We start from the raw sequence: 13,113 nt of genomic DNA, 5'->3' as shown, positions 1-13,113 counted from the left end.
TAGTAGTAGTAGTAGTAGTAGCATTGCAATAGTTGCGTAACAAAATATACTGTTTTCTTGTTTGAGTTGAGAGCACACACCCCCTTTTATTTTGAACACCCCCCCAAGTAAAATATTCTGGCGTACTTACTGTCTACATATATATATTTTTTTTACATAAAACTGTCTTAAATTTTGCGTTTACTGAAATTTTAAATTAAAATTAAAAAAAAAAATAAATAAATAAATAAACTCTCCAACTGTGCAAGGATTGCATCTAGATTTAATTTTGTCATATCTATCTTTTCGTTTCTTTACCGAAAGAGAAATAACTCTCTTTTTTTATTTGTCAAATCATGCTTTGCAGAATTTTCGCCGATAACAAAAGAAATATAAGAATAAACAAGTAAAAATCCTCCTTCCGGGGTACATTAGATGCGCCCTTTATTCTCAACCCTGGAGGAAGACAGATCATGTGCCTGACAGGCGACTGGCCAAAAAATTCCTAAAATGACGTCTCTTCGATTGTTATCGGAGGTCGGACGGGGAAAAAACAAAGATGAAAGCAAATCCTGCAATTCAAGTTAAAACTGTATGCTAATGTGCTTCCAGGAATTTACTGCAAGAGTTCTTTCCAATAAGCTGGCGACAATGACAATGTCATGGCAAGTAACCTAAGCTTTTTAAGAACTTCGCTTGTTCAACTGAATGACAGGAGGACAGTACTCTAGTATTGCAGTTGCAAAACGCACGTGTTATGTATTGACCGTCAAAGTTAGAAATGACGCCGGTTGCCTCAACTTTATTCGCGAAGTTGCGGTCGTGGATTACTATTGATGATACGTATACTACGGACTGCAAAGTTGTGTTGTGCCAAGTGTGTGATAAAAAACAATGGATGTTCAATGAAAACTCAGTTAGAACAACATGTACGAAGTGCACTCCATGCAAGAAATAAAAAAAAAAAAAAATGCGAACTGTAAAAATACAAGTACTCTTGACACAAATGCAATATACTTCAGTGAGTGAGTTTTTCAAAGACTTGTGCCAAGCAATGATAGCAGAGAACATTCCTTGGAACAAAGTTCAAGTTGCAAAATACCGTGTTTTTCTGGAGAAGTACCGCGAGCGTCGAATTCCTGACGAATCCACTCTTCGAAGTGTTATCTCTAAGTTTGTTATAGGGAAGCTATATATACCATTAAGGCAGAAATAAGTAGTTGAAATACTTGTATTTGTGTGGAAGAAACAACAAACGTTTTGGGACATTATGTAGCAAATTTAGTGATTGGAAAGTTAAGTGAAGATGCTCCATCTAAATCCTATCTTATTGGGAGTAAATTCCTGGAACGCACGAATCATTCCACGATTGCTCACTTTGTAAACGATGGTCTTAAAATGTGGCCGGGAGGAGTTCGGTAAGAAAAAAGTCCTTGTTCTCTGTATAGACAGTGCAGCGTACATGTTAAAAGCGGCTAGAGCACTTCCAGTTTTCTACCCTCACATAAATCAGTTCACCTGTATGGTCCATACACTTCAGAGTGTTGCTGAAGAGGTGACAGACAACCAGTAAGTACGCCAGAATATTTTACTTGGGGGGGTGTTCAAAATAAAAGGGGGTGTGTGCTCTCAACTCAAACAAGAAAACAGTATATTTTGTTACGCAACTATTGCAATGCTACTACTACTACTACTACTACTACTACTACTACTACTACTACTACTAATAATAATAATAATAATAATAATAATAATAATAATAATAATAATAATAATAATAATAATAATAATAATAATAATACTAATAATAGCTCTTAGCAGTGGTAGGTTCAATAAAGTAAGTTCACACATTTGAGAATTTATTATTATTATTAAACTAAGTAATACAGTGAAACCCCTCAAAACGGACATCAGTGGAACCGATTATTTGTCCGTAAATGAGAGGTGTCTCTAAAAGAAAGGGTTCTCTCTTATAACACCGCACCACACATATTTATGGCATGGAAGAATAAGAAAGTTTGTCCTCTTACGAAGATGTCCACTATTGAGAGATGCCCGTTAAGAGAGGTTTCACTGTATTAGGAATTAACCTCCACTATTTTACCCAGTAATTACATGTGAATTGATTACATACGAATTATTGTAGTCTAATTATTTTGCAAAATTCTGCTATTATTTCAATTTATTCACCCCAGCAAGTTTTAGTGGCTGATTTTTTTTTTTTTTTTTCAAAATATTAATTGGGAAAAAATCCCTAGTCCCATGCTGAAATCACATTCGTTTAGTAATTAAAACTGTACATAGTTTCAATTTCATTATTTTAATATTCTAACCCTGTTATTAACGTTAATTGTTGTAATATTATTTGATCTCTTAATCTCCGTCCCTGTCTCTTCCTGGCTACGTTATTGGCTCTGAATATCTTTTATAAGAAAATTATTCATTGATTTAGTTTTTTTCCAGAAATCCAGTTTTTCAATTTACAAATATGTTGTATCTTTCTGTTTTGTCCTCTTTAATATACCCTAATTTTAATAATGCCAGGGCTCATAGTGGTCTGATCTCTTGTAAATAGTTGAAAAGTGACCAAAAATGGCCAAAAGCACACGAAAAAGTGACCAAAATCTCATCATGCCCCTTTTACCATTGTCAATTTCTCCATCACCTCTTTCTTTGTTCTTTTGTTCCTTCTTTACTTCTTCTTTTTGAGCTTCCTCCTTTCCTAGGATTTCAAAGTATTCTTTGTAGTTACAGGAAGGCAGACTTAGCAGAAGTAAAAAGCTTCTAAGTAAGTAGAACCAGTTCTGGCCTATTTCCGAATTTCTTCATCCCAAACATTATATTTAACTTCACATTAAGAGTTCTTAAAAACGTGAAATATTCAAATTCATCACCTACTCTTAAGAAGAACATACAAGAAGCATAATACAAGACGAACATCATGAACCACACATACACACAACGTTGAACGGAGCGGTAACTATTACGAGAGAAAACTAAAAGATTATTATGATAGAAGAAAGAATAGACACAGAAGGGTTCTCAACCTCACCTTGAGAGCTTAAGCATCCACCAACCGTCCACTGTGCTTCGATAGAAGCCGAAGTGAGAATAAAGCTGACTGTTTCACATATGGCAGCAAGTACTGAAGCTTTCAGAAGAGTAATGAGTAACAAGTTTCTGCCTTTCTCCATTTGTTTTTATATTTTTCTTAGAAAGCTGCCAATGCGAAACATAAATCACACGAAAAAGTAACTTTACCTCTCAAAAAGTAGCTTTTAGTGAAAAATTAAAAAAAAAAAAAAAACTTTTAGTGACCAACTTGAAAAAAAGTAAATTTTAGTTAAAAAAAAGTGACTCGCTATGAGCCCTGTTCCGCTCAATGAATTTACGTAATAAAAATATACTTTACAAAAATTAAGCTAGCGCCAAATGCGTTCCTGCGTAACACTAGACTCAGTCTAAATATATATAATTCTTACTTCGATCGATCTCTTCATTTCTAAAAACGTTTTGACTACACCCTTCTAACGTCCGTCTGTTGATACACCACTTGCAGAGCAGGCTCGAAACCAGCCACAGAGCTTTGGAGTCCATGAATATGTTAGGAGGGTCCAAGTCATTAAAAATTATCTTACAACTAACTAAATTGTGCATTTTGTATTGAGGTCTGGAGGGGACATGAAAAATTTAGGGAGGGCCAGGCCCTCCTTAGCCTCCCTCTGGTTGCGAGAATGTTGCAGAGTAGCACTTATATACCAACTGAATCTGGTATAGGCTTATTACTATATTGTTACATTTTTCCTTATTGAGGAGGAGGTAGGTAAATGACCGCTCAAGACGTTGCCAATTTCAGTCATCTGCATCTGTCCATCAATCTCTTTTCTCGGAAGCGACCGCGGAGCCCAGGAGGGTAGGTATCCGCGGTTTATTTTGTCAATTGTTTTGATCGAAATATCGCCCGAAACAATGAGGTCATGTGGTTCTCGAAGCCGTACAAAAGAACGAGGTCTCTTCGTATTTTGAAGTGAAATAAATAAATAAGAATATTGTCTTCTTTCCTAAACGCTAAACCTTTTTTAACTCTATGTAATAAATAACCTATATGATACTGATTGATACAATTGGATTTGGGAGAGTATTCCTTTTCCATCCAGGGGTGTGTGTAAAGAAATTTGGAGGGGTGTCAGGGGGGTGTTGGGGGGGTGTAGATTACTCCCTGCAGACAACTTTTGCGAAGTAAATCAACTAGTTTTTTCCACGAAAAAATGTTTGTTAAGGCACCACAACGTGTTCAAGTTTACAGAGATCAACTGCCAGACGTGCCACTTCCTCCGGAGCTTGTGCTAACGCGATGGGGCACTTTAATACAGGCAGTACATTTCTACAATGAACATTTTCAAAAAAAAAAAAAAAAAAAAAAAAAAAAAAAAAAAAAAAAAAAAAGCGTGTTGTTCATTCAATTGCTACGGAGTTTGCTGTGTCAGTTGCAAGGTGTGTGCGGAGATGTAGGAGAAAAGTTCGAAATAATCTAAGTGCACTGCTGGAAAGAAACCCGGGTTTCGACAGCCTATTGGCAGTGTGCGAGATTCTCAGTGGTGAAGCAAAAAAAAAAAAAAAAAGATATTTCCCCCAACTACATCCCCCTGTTGAAATACGCTCCTGTTACCTTATGTGATGTGGAGAGATCATTCTCTGCATAAAATAATATTTTATCTGATCGCCGCTATAATTTTACTTCTGATCATTTGGAAATGTACCTTGTAACCCATTGTGCAACAACACACAGTTTAACTGCAGGCACATCTTTTGTAAGTACTTTATTTCAAATTAAAAGTACTCATTAGTGGAAATATTCTTCAATCTTAGTTGAGCTGGTATTGTTTAAAGGGGTGTCCCGACAAAACGTACCATTTTTAACGACCTGTCATAAATGACAACCTATCATGGATTAATTAAAGCATTTCTGATATTTATTCCACGACAAAACGTACCACTTATATAAATTACAACCTGTCCTGGACTAATTAAAACATTTCGGATATTTAATCCGCGACAAAACATACTACTTCATGTTAAGAAACTACTTCCTCATGAGCAGGTAAAACAACGGCAGTATAAGGTTGAGAAGAACAGACAGGTAATGTATCGAGTTGTCAAAGTGCAGAAACTCATTGGTAAATGTGGGCTCATTTACAGAGGAAATGTAGCAGCCTACAAACCGAAACACACAGCTATAGATCATAATAAACTTTTTGGATATTATTCCTTTCTTAAGCAAATTTGATCTTCCGCTTAAAAGTAATTTAGATAAGATCACCGAGAAGTCATATACGAGGAAGTAAGCAGGATAGTGGTCGCATAACTTTTACTAAACACGGTGAATTATGTTTTGAATGCTATCAGCACACTTATCAGATAAGATATTTGGATAAGGTCACCGAGAAGTCATATACGAGGAAGTAAGCAGGATAGTGGTCGCATAACTTTTACTAAACACGGTGAATTATGTTTTGAATGCTATCAGCACACTTATCAGATAATATATTTTGAAAGAAGTCTCTCAAGCTTCAATATTTTCTGTTCTATTAGATACTACTCAAGATATAGTAGTTTCAGGCCAGTGTTCTTTTGTTTTACAGCATGTTGTTAAAATGGTTGTTAAAGAAAGTATTGTTGTCATTGTAAAATGCATATCTACCACAGACCATTGTCTTTGCGGTTTACTGCTGGAAATTCTGCAGAAGTGTATTTGAAATTCAACCGATGGCTCAAGTAACATGCAAGGACAATATTCGGATTTCTTCAATTCACCTATGACCAGTTACACGTGCGATTCAGTTGATTTTGAGTTTAACGGCCCTTTTAGCAGCGAGGCTATATAAGACGGGACATACTAATTTACGGGAAATCCGAAGCACATGAGCTCCCGCCGGGAATCGAACCCAGGTCTACCACGACAAAGGCGCATACGCTAACCGCTTAACTACTAAGAAACTCAGTTACACGTGTGGTATTACGCTCATATACTCAATCATGTCATATGTGATCTAACAAAAAAAAATTGCATTGATTCTGTGTCATTGTTCTGCTGAACGACTGTGCGATATTTATGCGTGAGTCTTATCAGCGAATGTACATTTGGAAGATCAAATGTTAACAAAAGAGTCTTACAGTTACTGCGGAAACAAGATGGTAGAAAACACGCTGTTTTTCGGAAAAAGTTTGGTCATTTTTCGAACCCAAAAAGTGCTTTGTATATAGCGTTGACCATAACAATTAAGAAAATTGCTTCTACAGAAAATATCAAACCAAAAGCTAGGTGTAAAGCGAAAGGATAGATAAAATATCTTCTCAAGTTCAAAACAATTCGGACAGCAGAAATATTCCTTATGATATTTCAAGTGACGACCTCTCTGTCAAACTATCTCCAAATAGAGGGTGCTGCTAGTGTATTCCTATCGGATGGTGCAGACTACCCTGTTTCAACTGAAAGAATAGAGGGATTATTTTGAACCCGTTAAGAATGCAGCGTTCAGCTTTGCAGAATGAGGCAATAACAAATTTGAAGACTTAGAACGTGATTTTTTTTTTCTGTTGACCTGTCGACAATTCGCCTTCAGAGATGGACAAAGATTTTTCCTGTGAATGTGAAGATGAAGCTGCTTCTATCCAATGACCAAGTACTGCATCGAAGCATTCAACACAATATTGGACACAGTAGTTTTGAGTATTTCTTCAAGATTCAAGAAGCAAAGTACTTTATGGATTATTTGGACCCCAGCCACTTCAACCAAGTAACAGAACTTCCAGACGTGCCTTTCGATAAACTTACATATTTTTGAAATCTTCAGTTAAGAAGTTTCCAAGGATACTATAAATGTATTCTCTTGGACTTTTGAAGGACGTGGATATCCTTGAAAGTCAGTCTTGATGACGAGCACAACCGAGGAAAAATGACTGTGCTGATGGTGCAAGTGATTCAGAATTAGGAGAAAATACGTTTGTTTACAAGGAAAGCGAATGCAAAACGTGTTGCAAAATTGTCCAATATGCTGCTTTTTAATTTTGCAGAATTGTAATTTGTGCAGCAACACTTATCCAGGTTTCCAGCATACAAATTTTTATTGACTTTGTCCGTAACTCAGGTAGCATGTGAAATAAATTTTTCAAAATTGAAATAAACTGAAATACATAGAAAATAGGCTAACGAGTACAATGTCTCAGGAACATTTGAAAACATTTTCTTGAGGTCTATTGAAAAAGATTTATTAAATATATATATATATATATATATATATATATATATATATATATATATATATATTTCGAATGCAAAAGTGATAGACACAGTAGCATCAAAAACTACTACACTAAAACATCTGCTAATTTTGTAATATAGTATACGATCTCTTTGAACTTCATATAATAATTTTAACAATTCAGAATAATATACTGATTAAAGAATATCAGGTTTTAATTGTCAATTGGTAATACTATTGACTTACTGTAGAAAGGAAACTTTGCAATTGATTTTTGACATTGAGATGCTGGTGGCCCTTGTGGAAGAAAGCGCCCGCGCCCCTCTAATAATGCATATCCGTCTCTGGTCCAAAGCCTGGATAAAATGCGATGGAAATCAGCAAATATTCAAACAGTGTCTGCAAGATTCTTGCTGATCTTGGTGTTTCGAGAATCTTGCAGGCATCGTCTTGGTCTTGCATCGGTACTTTTCTCAGCACCAATCTGGTCAACTTTTAACCTTATTTTGGCCGGTATATATATATATATATATATATATATATATATATATATATATATATATATATACCGTCCTATCAAATGGTACGTTTTGTCGCCTGACATTATTTGATGGCTGATTGGAAGACTCTTCGCAAGTAGCCCTCCAGGCAAGTGGTACGTTTTGTCGCTTGTCATTATTTAAAGTGTTTTTAGAAAACCCTTCACAAGCAGCCCTCAGGGTAAGTGGTACGTTCTGTCGGTGGCACGTTTTGTCGCGTATTCGTTTAAAGGACATAGTAGTGCTTTTCCCTGCATGAAATAAATATATATAAAGCATTACATTTCGTCTTAAATTGCTTTTAGTATTTAAATTTGTATATAGCATTTAATTCATTTCAAGATTGCGTCGTAGTGATGGATGCGCATTTGGTGTAAAAGATTCTAAATTTGAAACGGGACCACGCCACACCACATGAAATTTGTGACTTACAAATGCTGTATGCATTGCTTTTCTCGGGACTTTCCTGTTTCTCTCTAGCCGATTCACATATTCCTTCATTCGCGTCTGATTTTTATTATCCTGCAATCAGTCACGTCAGTGACGTATGGCTGGCTGTCTCAGCTATTCAAGCATTTCACTTCATTGGGTATTTGCATTAAGCAGGATAAAGTGTAGTAGATTTTCCTTTTTATTTTCATAATTCGTTTAAATATTTCATACTCATAGGTGTGTTAATAGTATGTTTTCATAAATATGTAGCATATGTAATATTACATATTCTTTCATGATATTACATTTCTTACATTTTTAAGCGATTTTCCTACATATTTATGTACATATTTAGGGGGTTATTACATAAAAATCTGAACTCTAGTTATGATATCCTTGACAACGATGAAAAGGTACAAGATTAAGGCAGAGCCCAAATGCAATCCAACCCGAACAGGGATTTGGCATGATAATCCTACATTTTACTTGGATCGTAGCTCCTGTACATATAATATTGGATTATCCTTACATATTTCTCTGACACTCTTTTTTTTTTCAGGTATATCCACACTTCTTAAAGTGGTACTCTATCGGATGCGTTTTCCAAATCAATAAACACCATATGCTTATCTTTTTATTTTTCTTCATGATTTTCCATATCATAATTATGGAAAACCATGCATAGTATAAAAATGCATGTGTTGCACTCTTTCCTACCATAAATCTAAATTGTTCTTATTCTATTGATCATTATTCCTGTAATCGCCCCACTACAATTTTCTCCCAAATATTCATCGTACGTGGCATTAGTTTGATTCTTATGTAGATTCCACACTCATGTGCTTCACCCTTCTCCTTGAAAGCAGGTGGAATAACACTAAACTTTCTAGTTCCAATCACATCCATGCTTCAACTGGTATGTCATTCCAAAATTTCACAACGCGTTCTATGGAACTGTGCGACGCACCGGTTGAGAACCACTAGTTTAGAAAGTGGTATGAAGTTATTATATGTATTTCTCTTCGGAATATATATTTAGTTAATGCTGCTTATTTACCAGAGCCAACCTTTATTTCATCCTTATAGCAAAGAGTAGTGGCCTTTGAATGTACAGGGGAACACTTTGAAGTGGAAAAAAGAATCTTAAATTAACTTTTGAAAGTGGCCAATCTGTGACTCCATTTCTTATATTAAAGCAGTGTTTTGAGTTTGCTTTTTCTTTATCAAGACAAATGAGCTTAGAAAGAACGCATTCAAAGGCAAAATACAAGAGCTCTCAAGGGAAGAAAGTATTTTGCTAAAACCTTTGAAAATGTGAGGGAAGCTATAAGGTCAATTTGAATCAAGTCATGTTTCCTGTGTCACATCTATAAGGACAAGGATATAAATATGCTAAAACAAAATGCAGACCGTGAGATACGGCTAAATAAGTATCATGATAATGAAGATTTAATGATTGCTACATGGAAGCTTAACGTTCATATTTATTTATTTATTTATGTATTTATTTATTTATTTATTTATTTATTTATTTCTGCATTTATTTATTTATTTTTTAACCACACATTCCAAGATATGTCGGATACTAAATTAACGTCAATATTGTGTTTCCTACGCTTAGATACACATATTATGAGATATCTACACCTGTCAATCTGTTGCCTACACTTGTTATATTATAAACAAATAGATGTTTGTGAAGAACCATACTGTGTAGTATATTATTTTTATCATTTTTCTCAAAACTTTTTTTCTGACATGTGTCGTTTTACAAAAAAAAAAAAAAAAAGAATAAAATAAGATAAAAAATACATTTGTCTAAATACCTTTATGAGACTACATTTGCAGTTTATGCTATTAATAAATGTCTACATATTGTCGTTACAACTATTTTTGCACTCAACTGCTGCATATGAATGACTTCCTTGTGTCTTAAACAAAACATCTCCACATGTAAATATATCAAACCTTCTCGGGAAATTCTCAAAGTGCGTACAAATGGATGACATCTTCGTATTTTGTGAATCAAGTCACCGGAAACAAATCTAAGATTTTAGTGACTATAACAGTCGCATACAGCATTGATTACTTTAATTACTATTACTACCAATAATAATAATAATAATAATAATAATATGTATACATTGCCATTTGTGTTCGTTTCCGCAAGACTTCTGAATACAATTAGACCACTTTATACTACAGTATTGTTTTAACAGCTTTATTCTTAGTTAAACCTAACAAGTGTTGAGGTCTATATTGTAAACTGAAAAAGCGTGCTGTACTAATTTGATATAATTTCTAAATAATTTTAATTTGCATTATTATTTAGTTTTCAAAAACATATCACCAACCTTTCAATTCATTTGACTCAACTTTCCACCCTTCCCCTATTCTGGGTCTGACTTTTTTATTTCTTTGTAGCTTTTCTTTCCTATATCTTGTATTATTTGGTCTGTATAAAATTCATCTAGGTATTTGTCTTTCTGCAATGCCTTCCATAGCTACTAACGAGATTCCTCCATGTTTCATAATGTGTACAATCATCCTGTCTTGTCTTTTGGAAACATTACCTAATATGCTCTTTTCTTTCCCTACCATTTCCAATACTCTCTCATTTGATACCTTGTCTGCCCATTCAATTCTCAAAGTTCTTTTATAGCACCGCATTGCAAAGTCTTCGATTCTCCATTTCTCCTTTTCTCCTAGTGTCCATATTTCATACCCGAAAGTACAACTATGGGTAGAAGTAAACAAAAGTGCAGCTATCAGTAACGTGGTAATCATGTGTGAGCTGCATAAATTATATAGTTTATATAATTTCTATTTATTTTTAGTTTTATTTGTAATATTGCATATGGATGAGAAATTTGAAATATTAATAACAGGCAATGAGCAGTGGCGTCAGTATAAGTTGCTTATTTAGTAACCGTAATACTCTTATTGATATACGCATCTATTTTTTGAATGAAAACAAAGAAAAAAATGCTATTTTTTTTCTTTACTTCACATTTAATGTACCAATGTAGTTATTGTGATATGCATTTGAGAGAAGGGGTTGAATTTGCAGTTAAATAAATAAATAAATAAATAAATGTACGCATAGCATGTAGATGTTTTCGGACGGTAGCTCAGTTAATGCAATATAATATACCTTCACACACGTACACATATATGTACAACTATTGTTTAATTTGAAACAAAGCACAGCAGTACCTGTCATAACAAATTCAAGTGTAGAATGTATATGTTTAGTTAACTTTCTTGTCCACAATTCAGAACTTAGAAGTTTGAAACACTTAACATTCAATGTTTTTTTTTTAAATTAATGTGTTTGTTTATAGTTTCACGTACCAGATTGGGGTGTTGCATTAACAGTATTCTTCCATGGTTAATGTACCGTGTATCTTGGAAAGTCCCTTGTCTGAGAATTGGAACACCGCCAGATAACAATGAGATAGTTTCCACAATTCTCACTTGTGAATCCATAACGGAAAAGGAAGGTCTTGTATTTTATGGTTGCTACTTGGATAGCCTTTGAGCCTTAGTCCAATTTGCTACAAATTGTGGGCACGTTATATCACACAGATAATTATTAGAGATACAAATGTTTTATATTTTTTATATAATATAACAGAATTGCTGGAATAAAACTCTTTTTTGTTTGAAATCAAGGTAACGTTCGTATTTAATAAATCAGACACTTAGTAAAGAAGATATATATAACACACATTTCTGGATTTTTTTTTTTTCAAAATTCTTGCTGTCAGTCTTTGCTAATTTGGAAGCATATTATATTGTATACCAATTTCATAGCACATTTTCATAGCTATATTTCATATTCATTACCAGAAAGGAGGACGCAGAAGATATTAGACGGGCAACAAGACATGTAATGACCCGTACTTCAAAATAAATCGAAGAATATATTTTTGAAAACCTTCTTCGATCACATACCATAAATTGCATCTCTTAAGTTTCTGTTTGATATCTACTATATCTTCTATACTGAATTTTTCTTCAACTGTATCTCAGAAACTGCGTCCAGTTGCATTTTCACTACCTTTATATTTTTACACGTAGTGTATTTTTGTACCTCACCATCTTTGTTTTGTATTATATCATTAATAAAATTCACCTAACACTTTTATTGTAAACTAATTATTAATGAAATTAGTTAAACTATTATTATTGAATTATAAATTATTATTAGATAGCATTATTGAAATAAACAGTCGCAAGGACATAGCAACATTGGTTATACCGAAGCACAGTTCCATGACGATTTTTTTTTTTAATTTCACAATTGCTGTTCATACCAACAACAATAATTATAATACGTATAATCTTTAACATCATCATCAACATAGAGTTACAATCAATATATAAAGTTTCCAACATTCATGTCATATTATGTGTAAGAATACCTCAATTTAAATCATTAAAAAATCTTATAATGCTATTAAATAGCATGTAGTGTATTAAGAAATATATATATATATATATATACGCATAAAGCGTGACCGTTACACGCTCTCTTAAGATAAGCATTTTAATAAATTTAATCCCATATGACTGACTCTTTGGGAGGCTAATGTTCATAATCATGCCAAATATTTCAATTGGTTCAGCGTTATTGAACCAATAATCAGGCAATATTCAGCATGCGTGATTTTGTGATAGTACTAGACTGAAACTCACATTCGCTTTCATAAAGAAAGGTGAATTATTTTGAGTGCAATTGTCCAACATAAGATACTATATTACATTTCCGTAGATAAACAAAGTCCTTGATGTTCGAACGATTTCTTTCCCTTGAACGAAATCGAAATGGTATTAAAGAGATGGAAGGTTAATGCGCCCTCTAGGAAAAAGAAGGGAAGAAAGATAGAAAGGAAAAG

This window comes from Thermobia domestica, chromosome 6 (genome assembly GCF_964235325.1).
Source record: "Thermobia domestica chromosome 6, izTheDome1.hap1.1, whole genome shotgun sequence".
Classification (NCBI taxonomy): Eukaryota; Metazoa; Arthropoda; class Insecta; order Zygentoma; family Lepismatidae; genus Thermobia; species Thermobia domestica.
This window is presented reverse-complemented; position numbering follows the sequence as displayed.